At 36.2% G+C, this 12,367-nt stretch overlaps 1 pseudogene; it reads left to right on the plus strand.

Moving 5' to 3' along the window:
• Positions 1-11,647, plus strand: part of LOC149801856 (dual oxidase 2-like) — a 67,795-nt pseudogene extending 56,148 nt beyond the window's left edge.
• Positions 11,648-12,367: the final 720 nt, after the last annotated feature.

Raw genomic sequence — 12,367 nt, forward strand, 5'->3', positions numbered from 1 at the left:
GACGATACCGTATATACTTGATCGTAAATCAGGTTCAGGTTCAAAACACTTAGGCCATTATCTGCCGACGCCTTATGCGAAGGCATATAAGTGTCTGTCTTGTTTTTCGTTCTATTGAGTAATCGTAGAAAGCTGCATCGACCAAGATCTATTATGAGACGACAGATCTGGATTTACGATGTTGAATCCGACTTATACGCGATTGCATACGGTACGTCTTGTCTGGTTGATTAGACAACTTCAAGGTCATTGCAGTAGAGACTTGCTGATGGGAGAGAAGAAGAAGAAGAAACATTTAAGAAAATATTTTTATGAAAGCATTTGTTTCAGACTTCACATGCTATATTGACTACAGGCTCCTCGTACTGACTACAGTTTGTAGTACATGGGCATAAGGGTGCAGTTGTTATGCAAGCTCGATTTTATAAGGTGAAACTCGATTACCATCAAAGCAGATAAGGTAATCAAAATATGCCACACAATTTTTTACAGGTACCTTAGCCGAGTTTACAAAATATACTAGTATCTCCAGATTATCATGCTACATAATTATTATCAGTATACATTGTGAACGTAATTATTCTCATGTTGACTATAACAATAAGTATTAAGTGAAATTCAGAGTAGGTATTGCACACATTGTTTTGCCCCATGCTGTCTCTCGTTCAGTCATAAATCCCATAAAATAGTAAACACAAGTAATTGATAAAAATACACGAGACACCAGGACAATATTGAATGCAGTAATCATATAATACTCATAGATACACGAGCCACCAGGACAATATTGTATGCAGTAATCAAATACTACCCATAGATAATTGATGAACTGTGCATTCCTTCAATCGATAGTACATTCAAACTTGCGTTAATTATTGCCCAAATAAATGAATCACCCGATTAAAATGTCCACGTTTTAATTTTTGTAATAATTATAGAAAAATGTAAGCTTTAATTTCGCAAACATCTTTATTTTTAGAGACCGTCAGGTCCAAATTGATGGCCGCTAAACACATAATTTGGCTCTGTTGAAAAAGCAAATCAATGAAATTAATGACAGTTCAAAATCCAAAGTTTAGTTCAATATCGTTATGCAAATAATAGTATAGAGGGCATGAGAATGCATCTTTTGTTAACATCGCAATTTTTATATGCAGATTATTCCTTTCAACTTGAGCATGGTGGCCTTCGTCGCATAGCGGGTTACGGTGTTACGGTTACACGTGGTGCCGCCAGCGTCATGATGTGGACGTACTCAACTCTACTAATCACCATGAGCAGGAATACAATCACCTTCCTGAGAGAAACGTTCCTTCACAGATTTATCCCCTTCGACTCCGCTTACGCCATGCACAAACTGATTGCTATAGTAGCGCTGATATTCACCGGTTGGTTTCTTTGATATAGTTTTTCGCAATTCCATATAAGCTCAAGGTACCTTATTGGCATACACCAAATTTCTAAACTTGTACCTTTTTCCATTTTGACAGGACGTGCCGAAGCCGAAATGAAAACTAGCACATTCTAAGAAATATATTTATACATATTTTATATTTAGCCTAACTGTTTTTATTAATGTTTATTTGAAAAGGTTTTCTTCCCGTGTATTTAGTGGTGTTTCCCTTTACAGTTTTACAATTTAGTGTGCAATCGGCAGTGTAGAGCCAGCGTTGTGCTAACATGCCGAAAATTGAAAACATTCCTTTTTATCAAACTCTGCTTTATTAAATCTTTTCGGTGTCTTCATTTCTTCTATTTGTTCACTAAAATGGAAAGAATTAATGAGCTAAATTTATCTTGAAAAAATGCCTTATTATCTAGTATAGTTTTGAAATTCCATGTTTCTCGCATGATGTTGAATTGTTATATATATTTATCAATGCAATAGTAAACTATTTATTCCACATACTTTTCAGTTGTTCATTGTGTGGGACACGGGATTAACTTCTACCACATCTCCACACACGCATCCATGGACATGAACTGCCAGTTCACAGGATATTTCAGGCCGTAGGTGTTCTAAGTATTGTACAATTATAATGAGCCTCTACCGTAAATATAAACATTCACAGCTCATGTGCAACGTCCAAATGTTATATGAAGTACTCATTAAACTCATAAAGTATGATGTGAAGCCTGCTAACAATAGTACTGGTGCGATTACAATCAAATTTATGTGAATCCTCATTGTCTGCATTATTCTTTGAGTCGAAATTAAGTTTGTATTTGTAAGACTTTGCCATCACTTTCTTTTATACTGTCGCGATTAATTTCAGCTTTCTCTAGTTTATCAAGGTTGTTTTTTCAGATCGGACGTCCTTGCTTCCTTCCATTATTGGGCATGGTTGACAATAACTGGTGAGTTAATTATATAATATACAAAAACTAACAATAAAATCACGTGTCATCACCTCATCAAGTATGTATTCTTAAAGGAACTGGCAAATCATCGTGTGGATACACTCACAATGGGAGCATGAATACAAGTAAATGAGAGAACGAGCGTTGACTTCACCGTGTCGCTCATGTACAGTGAAACACTTACCGCAATAGATTTGTGATTTTTCATATTATATTACCATCCCACAACTGTGGAAATTATTGCCAGAATGATAAAAGTATTGCTGGCAACAACGAAAGTAGAATAACGTGAAACAGGTTAGCTAAAGAGGAGGAAATGAAGTAAGGCAGAAGGAAGTAAAGTAAACGGATATAAAAATGAAATAATTTGCTTCGTCGTCTTTTTCTTGGTAGTTGGAAACCCATTTAAGTGTATCATTCTCTGGAAATAGAAGAAAATGTACTTGTTGGCATGTATTTGTTATTGAGCTCCCTTGGTGGCGTCAGATAAACATATATATTCTCGAATCAGCGCAGCTTTGTTATGTGGACCTACATTCTCATTTGACGGTTCTGATGAAACTCGACATGTATTGTGATGTATATTTAGTACATGTGTAGTGACACTTTAAGTACCATCTCAGTCTTGTTTAGAAAAGGATTATCCCTTCCCTAGATAGGTCAATAATATGATTTAGTACGTTCTTCTTAACAAGACCCGGTATCTGGTTTGCCTTACATATGCTGTGTTTGTGGTATTTACTGATGTCAGTGTCATGGTCCTGTATAACTAATACTGATTTTTAATAACCACAATGGAACTGTTAAGAATGTTCCACAGCATTGCTGCCGTTAATATATTAAAGGTTTCTCATGTTTCTGCATACAATTACAGTCGCAAGTCTTTATTTTGTAACCTGAATTCCAAAGTCGTTCTCGAGTTCTGCACACTAGTTTAATTATTTTATAACCTGACATCTTACAGCATCGTCTACAAGAAACTCTAACATAGGGTTAGTCAATAAATGCCTTTATTTAGTATGTGTATATTGCCGGAGTAAGAACTGAATCTTGTGCGACAAAACATAGGACGCTTTGTATCCGTTTCGGTAATGCAATCTAGGTATCTGTCAAGCAAAGTTTGAACTTTAGAGCAAATGCGAAATTGGTTTCAAATCACTTTTATTAACTGATGGTAAAATGACTATATCGATGCAAAGGCAAAAAAAAATCCTAAAAGTGTTTTAATTTCTGTTATGCCTTCTTACCGGTCCCAAACGTGTGATAGAATGATGTAAAATAGTCATCTTGTTCCATATCATCATAGCACTGTCCAACTTGCCCGTAAAAATCATGGCTTGGAAGAGACACGAGTATAATCTCTGAGCAGACGAACCGATTTACCAACATGCCCGAAAAGATGTGCATAAAGGAAAAAAAATTAAAGATAGGATCATATAATACTCGGAAAGAAGACCGTCGCCATGTGATAAATCCGTTAGAGACCATTCCCTCGTATAACATTAGTTATGCCTTAGGGTTAGGGACTCAAAAGGAATTCACAGAAAGGTCGGGGCCTCCATATTTGTTTCCAATACCTGTTTTCTTTTTTCCCCTCCCAATGATATATCTTGTACCCAACTCTAGCATGTCCTACGACTAATCCTTATATTCTTCTGTACACATCGGGACTTGCATGCTCAATGCAAACAGAATAAGATGAATGAATATTAATTAAGCCTTTAATTAGTCATGCAAATTTCGGCTTCATATGATCATATATCAAACCGATTATATATATACATATATGATGTATGTATGTGTGTCTATATATATATATATATATATATATATATATATATATATATATATATATATATATATATATATATATATATATAAGTTGTGTAAACAAATATCCGTATTTAGCGTATTTATCATTGTAAGACTATTTTTATATGGAATCCTATTCTGCAGTCCATGTATGATAAACTTGGATGATTCTTCACTATTTTGTTATTGTTCTTGTTATCATTATATTATTATTATTATTATTATTATTATTATTATTATAGGGATAACAGGAATATTTCTGGTTCTGATCGTCATCATTATGTATGTTTTCGCCCTGCCGTACGCTCGTCGCCATGTATTTAGGGCTTTCTGGGTCACTCACAATCTGTATATGCTGCTGTACGTCTTATTGATTCTGCATGGGTCCGGACGCCTCGTGCAGGCCCCCCTTACCCACTATTATCTCCTTGGGCCACTCGTGCTATTTGTACTGGACAAACTTGTCAGCATGAGCCGGAAAAAGATTCCTATACTGGTGAAAAAGGTGGACCTCTTGCCTTCTGGTGAGTATCATTTTTAATAAATTTGCTAAATCGATTACTTATAAAATTTCATTGTATATAGAGGTGTTGAAAGATCTGAAATTGTCAAAAGGCTAAAATTTAGTTAAAAATTACTTGTACTCATTTACAAGAATATCGCTGAAACATTTGTGAATTCATAAATCGCAACTTTCCAGTGTAAGGGTGTGTGTCATATTGCACTAACTCTTGCAGAGCAACCCAAAGGGAGAATATCTTAATGGGAGTGTCTGCAGAACACTTGGAAATATCTATATCACAGCAAACGCATTCGAGTACTAGACCACGTTCTAATTTAGTTATCTTTCATGCGACTTGACTTCAGGACATTAGGTCCTGATTGTCTAGCTGTATACAGTACATAACCTTGTTTACAAGTTCGGCTGCAAATGTGTCATTGACACTCTTTCTGTTTCTAAAGCTATGTATCATCTTTCCATATACGATAATATTTATTGCAAATATTATATTCCTATCATAATTATCAGTCGCAAAGGAGTTACATATAGTTTTCTCCAATTGAGAGTGTGGCATGAGGCATTGTGGGCCACAGTGAAGAAGTATAACATGGGTCAAAAGTTAACCAATACCATCAAGCAGCTGTACGCCAAGGCTACCAGTGCAGTAATTGCCCAAGTTGCTGTGGGGGACTGGTTCCAGACAACAGTGGGAGTGCGTCAAGGCTGTCTCCTGTCACCCACGCTTTTCAACATCTACTTAGAGCGCATCATGAGCGAAGCCCTGGAAAACCACTGTGGGACAGTCAGCACTGGAGGGCGTAAGATCACCAACCTCCGCTTTGCAGACGACATTGATGGGCTGGCAGGCAGTGAAGACGAGCTAGCCACCTTAGGGAAGAACCTGGATGAAACATCTTCCAGATTTGACATGGAGATAAGCGCTGAGAAGACAAAACTGATGACAACTAGTGGCAAACAAATCTCAGCCAAGATTAAAGTCAGAGGACATGAACTGGAAACAGTGAGCCAGTTCAAATATCTTGGTTCCATAATCACTGAAGATGGATCAAGAGCAGAAATTTTGTCAAGAGCAGCACAAAAAATGGCAGCTATGTCAAAGCTAAGACCCATCTGGAGAGACAAGAATATATGTATGAAAATTAAAATCATACTATTGCGATCTCTAGTCATCTCAGTCTTTTTGTACTCATGTGAGGCATGGACTCTGACAGCAGAATTACAACGAAGAATCCAGTCACTTGAAATGAGATGCTACAGAACCATCCTTGGCATCTCTTACATGGACCACATCACAAATGAAGAAGTGCATAACACCATCAGGCGCGAAGTAGGCCAATATGAGGACCTCCTCACCACCGTCAAAATGAGAAAGCTGAAATGGTATGGCCATGTCACTAGAGCCAACAGTCTATCCACAACAGTACTGCAGGGCAGCGTCCAGGGTGGCAGAAGGAGAGGTAGAAAGAGAAAAAAGTGGACTGACAACATCACAGAATGGACCAGGAAAAGTTTTGCGGAGACACAGGCATTGGCACATGATCGAGAAAAGTGGAGGGAACTGGTCAGATGTTCAGCAGCACAGTGCCTCAACGACCACACTAGGTCATGAGACTGATGATGATGATGATGAATTGAGAATGCTTTATTTCTTTCATTCAATTATTCATTAGAATTACAAAGTAGTCTGATATTCGGATTTAATTGGTTCGGAATTACTGTGAATTCATTTAAAGACATTTTTTATTATATTATTTTGGTTTATCAAGACTATAGACACATCCGTACTATAGTGAACTTCATTCAGAATACCACCAGAACTCATTTGAATTTTTCAATACTTTTGGACCTGTAATAGAACATTTAGGACTGTTTAGGATTTCATTTACGATACTGTAAGTTATTTTGAATTTTAATATTTGTATTTTAGAGATATAAATTATATTTTGACTGTTACAAAACGTTATGGTATTCGCTCGTTTTTGTTCTTAGTTTAATACCTTAGATTCGTAACAGCATCTCCTCTGTGAATATGAGATAAAGACGGAGGAACGGACTATATCATGCATTACTCCTTGACTTATCTCAAGCTATAGCTATAGCGGCACGTGTCTTTATTATTATGCAAATTTCACCTTCAATATTTGAAGAGTTCTAAATGAATTGTATTGTGCCGAAAATGTCAAACACATTTTGGATAACGTGGAAGGCGGTATATTTATAGCTACCATTGTTGGAGTTGCAGTGGATAACCGTTTGAAGGCTGATAGCAGCTGTGAGGAAGATTAGCTGTTTCTTAAAATCTTGCTCTTGGAAGTCGTGGAATTGAGTTACACTCACGTCTAAAAAAAAACTTTTTTATTGTACAATTCTTCAAATAGATTGTGTATTACTTGCAATGTAGACATTTGTCAGTAACCACCAGGATCAGCTTTACTTTTCCCGATACCTTTTTAAATGGATACGATAAGATCATAACTCCTTGTATTCCTATGTCGGTATGGATTACAATTATATTAATATATCCTTTCTGGGTGATGAATCACTGTATCTGTGGTGTGCTGGAAGTATTACGATCGATAACACAAGTCGTTCCACGACTCTTGAAAAACATGGATATAATTCATAATACTACACGATATTCATTTGGAAAGAATATCTAAAACAAATTCGATATCCACAATTTAACTCGGCGACACAGATATATAAATAGTAATACTTTATTACATGCATGCATGCATACATACATACATACATACATACATTCATACATCTCCAAACGTATGAGATATTAATACGTCTTCCAAAACAAAAGCGTATCTACTTATCAATTATATATAAATGTACATATATATATATATATATATATATATATATATATATATATATATATATATATATATAGAGAGAGAGAGAGAGAGAGAGAGAGAGAGAGAGAGAGAGAGAGAGAGAGAAATAATGAAGGGCATTTAGTTGACAAAGTAATAAGGATTATAATTTGTCTTGTGTTTTAGCATACAGTACCATAATGAAATCAATAACTTGGATTAGTTTCTGTCCTAATCCGCAACCGTCATATCATCAGCAATACAGTTGGGTTCAGAAGATTCGCACCAACTGACTTCAGTTTTCAATATTGTTAAGTTTTTCAAAGGTTTTTTCAATAGTGTAAGACATAATGGATCGTTGCAGATGTCACGGCCTTGACCTTCAAGCGACCTTTGAACTTTGAGTACAAGTCGGGTCAGTGGGTTAGAATAGCGTGTCATGAACTCGGGGAAAATGAATACCACCCTTTCACGCTAACCTCCGCTCCACACGAGGATCAGTTAAAGCTACACATCAGGGCAGTTGGGCCCTGGACCATGAATCTCCGAAAGGTATATGACATTAATGACAGGGGAGACAAACCACTACCTATGGTACGTTCTTTAAATTTTATTTTTTTACATATATAACCTTGGTACTCTTGTACAACATGAATAGCATTGTGTGTTAAATCCATGGTGAAAGTGATACAAAATACTAACTGCTAATCGTTGGAAACTTTGCAAAATACATGTATGAAGATTATTGGTTACTTTTCTGAGGCACATTCAGATACACAATATCCGCAGTCTGGCAGAGAATAGCCGTTTCATTTAGTAACACGCTGTCGATCATTGATTATTGAGTGATTTTAACTTAATTTGATCCAAAAATTTTACAACCTATAAAAGGTGAATGAAATATATAGCAAACTATCTGCTAAAAGACTTTCAAGAAAACATCATTCATATTTATAGTGTTTTAACATAAATTGTGCGATTTGTGGCCCCGTGCCCAGCAATATATTTTCAAAAACAAGACACAAAATCAAATACAAGACAGATTATAATGCCAGTAGGATTGTAATTTACAATTGAGGGAATGAAAGATAAAATATTATTGAATTCGATATAGCTTGACCGTATGCGCGTTCTATATTAATGTTTGACACCAAATCTTCAGATGTTTCTTTTTACACAGTTGTACCTGGACGGTCCGTTTGGGGAAGGACATCAAGATTGGTACAGGTTCCCAGTGTCTGTGCTGATCGGAGGAGGTATTGGCGTTACTCCTTTTGCCTCTATTCTCAAGGACATTGCCCATAAATCAAAGATAGGAGCCAAGTTTCCTTGTGAAAAGGTATAATGTTCAGCACAATTTACGGTCTGTACCTCTTACATCTCCAATATTAAACATATGTATGGCTCGATATTCTGCCAAATGCTCAGTATTTAAAGTTTCATTAGCTACACATACACCGCATAAATCCCGTTGCGCTGGAGTTCATGTCGGCAATAAAAAATCATTATTTCAGTATTTTCATGTTGCCTGCATATGTTCCACAGTAAAACTGAATAAATATATAATGGTTAACTCCAGAATTATCCTCCTAGAACTGCCAGTTTATTTCTCTTAAAGGTATATTTCCTATGGGTTACAAGAACACAGACACAGTTCGAATGGCTGACAGATATCATCAGGGAGGTGGAAACGACGGATCACAAGAAACTGGTCAGCACACACATTATCATCACCCAGTTCCAGCATAAATATGACCTGCGCACCACCATGTTGGTAATACTACTTCTTCATATTGAACACATTTAAACTGTATATCGCCTTCAAACACACATCCAACTGAATTGTATGATCTGTAATAAATTTGGATATAGCATGTAGGTTTTGCTGCATAACATCCATCTGATTATGTTTTCCGTATATTTTAGCTCGCAAAGGCAAAGTTCCTGATATAAAGATAATACATATAGGTCTCAGTTTCCTCGAACATTATGCAGACTCAATCACATTCTATTTCTACACGTTTAAAAGCAACCATGTGTTTGAGTATCTGCTGTTTAAGAGTCAAAGAGATCCAGTCAGGCAGATCTAAAGCGCATTCCTACCAATGGATGTTGCAGCCTTAGAAACAGCGACTCCTTACTGACGGGCTTTTGATTTAAAACAACAAAACAAAACAAACAAAATTTTGTATTTAGTCGTCAGTTCTTATTTTAACTTACGTTTAAATTAAATCAATTTGCTGCCATTCTATCTTCTACAATGACACCATATCATCATGACACTATGTTTTCCAGTACGTTTGTGAGCGCCATTTCCAGAAGATATCCGGTAGGAGCCTGTTTACTGGACTCGAGGCAGTTACTCATTTTGGTCGTCCTGATTTTGTGGATTTCTTCCAGTCCCTTCATTATGAACATCCGAATGTAAGGAAAACAGACTTCGTAAAATACTGCATGCGATTAAAATTTATGTAAATATATAATTTAGTTATGCTTTGCTGCCTCAGCATTTTATAATTAATTTTTTTGGCATTATTTTACTGCTAACTGTTCAGTTTTATTTCAGATATGCTTACTAAAATTGTATGAGGTACGCACTGTATTATATTTAAGAAGGCACTTCATATCGGTCGATATTTTGTGTTCGTTTTTTGTTTACGATAGGACAGTCAGGACAGTCAACAAAAGCTACCTCGATGTCTCCTTGGAATGTCACTTATTTCCCATGTCAATGGCATGATACAACAAATAATGTGTTAAACACACAACTAAAAATCAGCAAATCCATCAACCTCTTTAATCATTAGAAGTCCAACTATCAGTATAACTGGACAAATCAGTTCGATCAGCACGACCATTTAGAGCTTGTAATACGGATTATTTTATTTATATTTCTTCTTTTATGTTGAATATCAAAAGATGGTTCTTAACCTGTTGGCTGTTTCTTTTTTGCGTATGTGATCATTCATTTTAGCATTGCATGTTGTTCCTTGTCACAGGTGAAACAGATTGGTGTTTTCAGCTGTGGTCCACCGCCAATGACCCTAGCAGTAGAGAAAGCATGTTCTAAGGTTAAGCAGTACGAGGATTTTCCGTCATATCAACACCACTTCGAAAACTTCTGAGACTCATATACGTGGGCAGAAAATAGTTTACTTGTTCAATGTAAATAAGTTAGTTACTTAAAGCAACATATTTGAAATACACTGAGATCCAGTTCTGTATATACATAATGTGATATGAAGAGTTTTTCTTCTGAGCAGATATTTCTTTATATACCAGCTTGTATCTGTAAACTGTGGCTAAGAAGCGGAAAGGTTGTGTCACAGTGTTTATATCCGGTTTATATTCTTTGGAATTTATTTTGTCTTCGTTTGTGTTCATTTTTTACCGAAAGATCTGTTTTGAAACCAACATTGCATAAGCTCTAAGTGTGTCTTATCTTATCCGTACTTTTCTCATTGCTTGCCAAAATACATTCACCATGTCTCGCCAGTCTAACAAGATGTATATATCTTAGAAACGCTTAACACTTGCAATGGATAGACGGGTACTGCATTTGATTTAAAAGTGATTATTATTGAACATTAATTGATTTTTAATGGACCAACCACCTGATATAACATTTATTGAAACCAGTGTCCAATCAAGGCCAATACTAGGTCATTGGTTTGGTCGCTAATCCCTTTGGCTTCTTATCTCTCATACCTGTTCAGATTGGATACGTTGTATGTCGGTGTAGATGACTAAGATATATACATTTCATGGACATGTGATGTGCTGACATTGTGCCGCAAGTCTTTCTCTTACACTGGAGTAGTTTTGCATTTTAATCACTCGCAAGAGTTTCAACAAAATTATTTTCTAGTGAAGTGATAAGTTTTAATCACCATTGAGATGGTGTTCCTTCAAGTAATGTATAGGAATAGTGAAAAGAGCGCGACAAAATCCAAGACATGCATTGACTGAGACAAACATACACTGCATGTCTTCCGAAGTTTAAAGGGGTATTGTGTTCGGTAGTTGTTTCTTCTAAAATTACCCTGTTCAACAAGTTTCAAGTTATTGTATTGTGATTCTCCGTTGTAATTCATCTCAACACTGAATAAATGAGTTGTTGCGTCAAGAGTCTCATGTCGTGTTCGTCTTTTATCGGTGTCTGGCTATTTTATGATGATGTTCAAATAATAATGGTTAAAAGCGTCTCTGATGTTTAAGATGAATGTGCCATTTGCGTTCAACTTTAATCCGGACAAAATAAGTTTATAAATATGTGTAATTGTTTTCCTTTACCTCTAACGGGTAGATGCGGAATGCACTCTTCTACACTATCCATGAAATAATTTCTAGAATCACTAAGCTCCATTTTCTGTGACGTTTTATGCAATGTATGTTACTTGCTAAAAACAACAGCACTTAGACTCTTTCTCAACCCACCAAGTGAAAGCTGTGACAGCGCCGTGATTTGTGACATATATTTAGTAAGATGTATCTATATGTTCCCGTTTGTAGACTTTTACATCTCATTGAAACAGTGTAATAACCAAAGTCTCATATGTACGAACATCCTGTTCTACAATACAATTGGGTTGTTCCAGTTCTTTCACATTTTTGAACGCGTTTATGTAACAGGAAAATTACAAAAACCAATATTGTCATAGGAAACGTGTAACAGAGATGTCTCAATATTTTCCTAGGGACATGGAAAAAGTGCATTCTTATCTCTTCCTTGATACTTTGCGCGGAAACAGGAATGCTAATGGTGATATCCGGAGTTTGTCAAGGTAGTCGCATCACCTTATGTGCAATTTATAATGCCCCACCTGTGACATGGATTGCCGAGTGC

Source organism: Sinohyriopsis cumingii, chromosome 4 (genome assembly GCF_028554795.1).
Source record: "Sinohyriopsis cumingii isolate HCF-2022 chromosome 4, ASM2855479v2, whole genome shotgun sequence".
NCBI classification, from domain to species: domain Eukaryota; kingdom Metazoa; phylum Mollusca; class Bivalvia; order Unionida; family Unionidae; genus Sinohyriopsis; species Sinohyriopsis cumingii.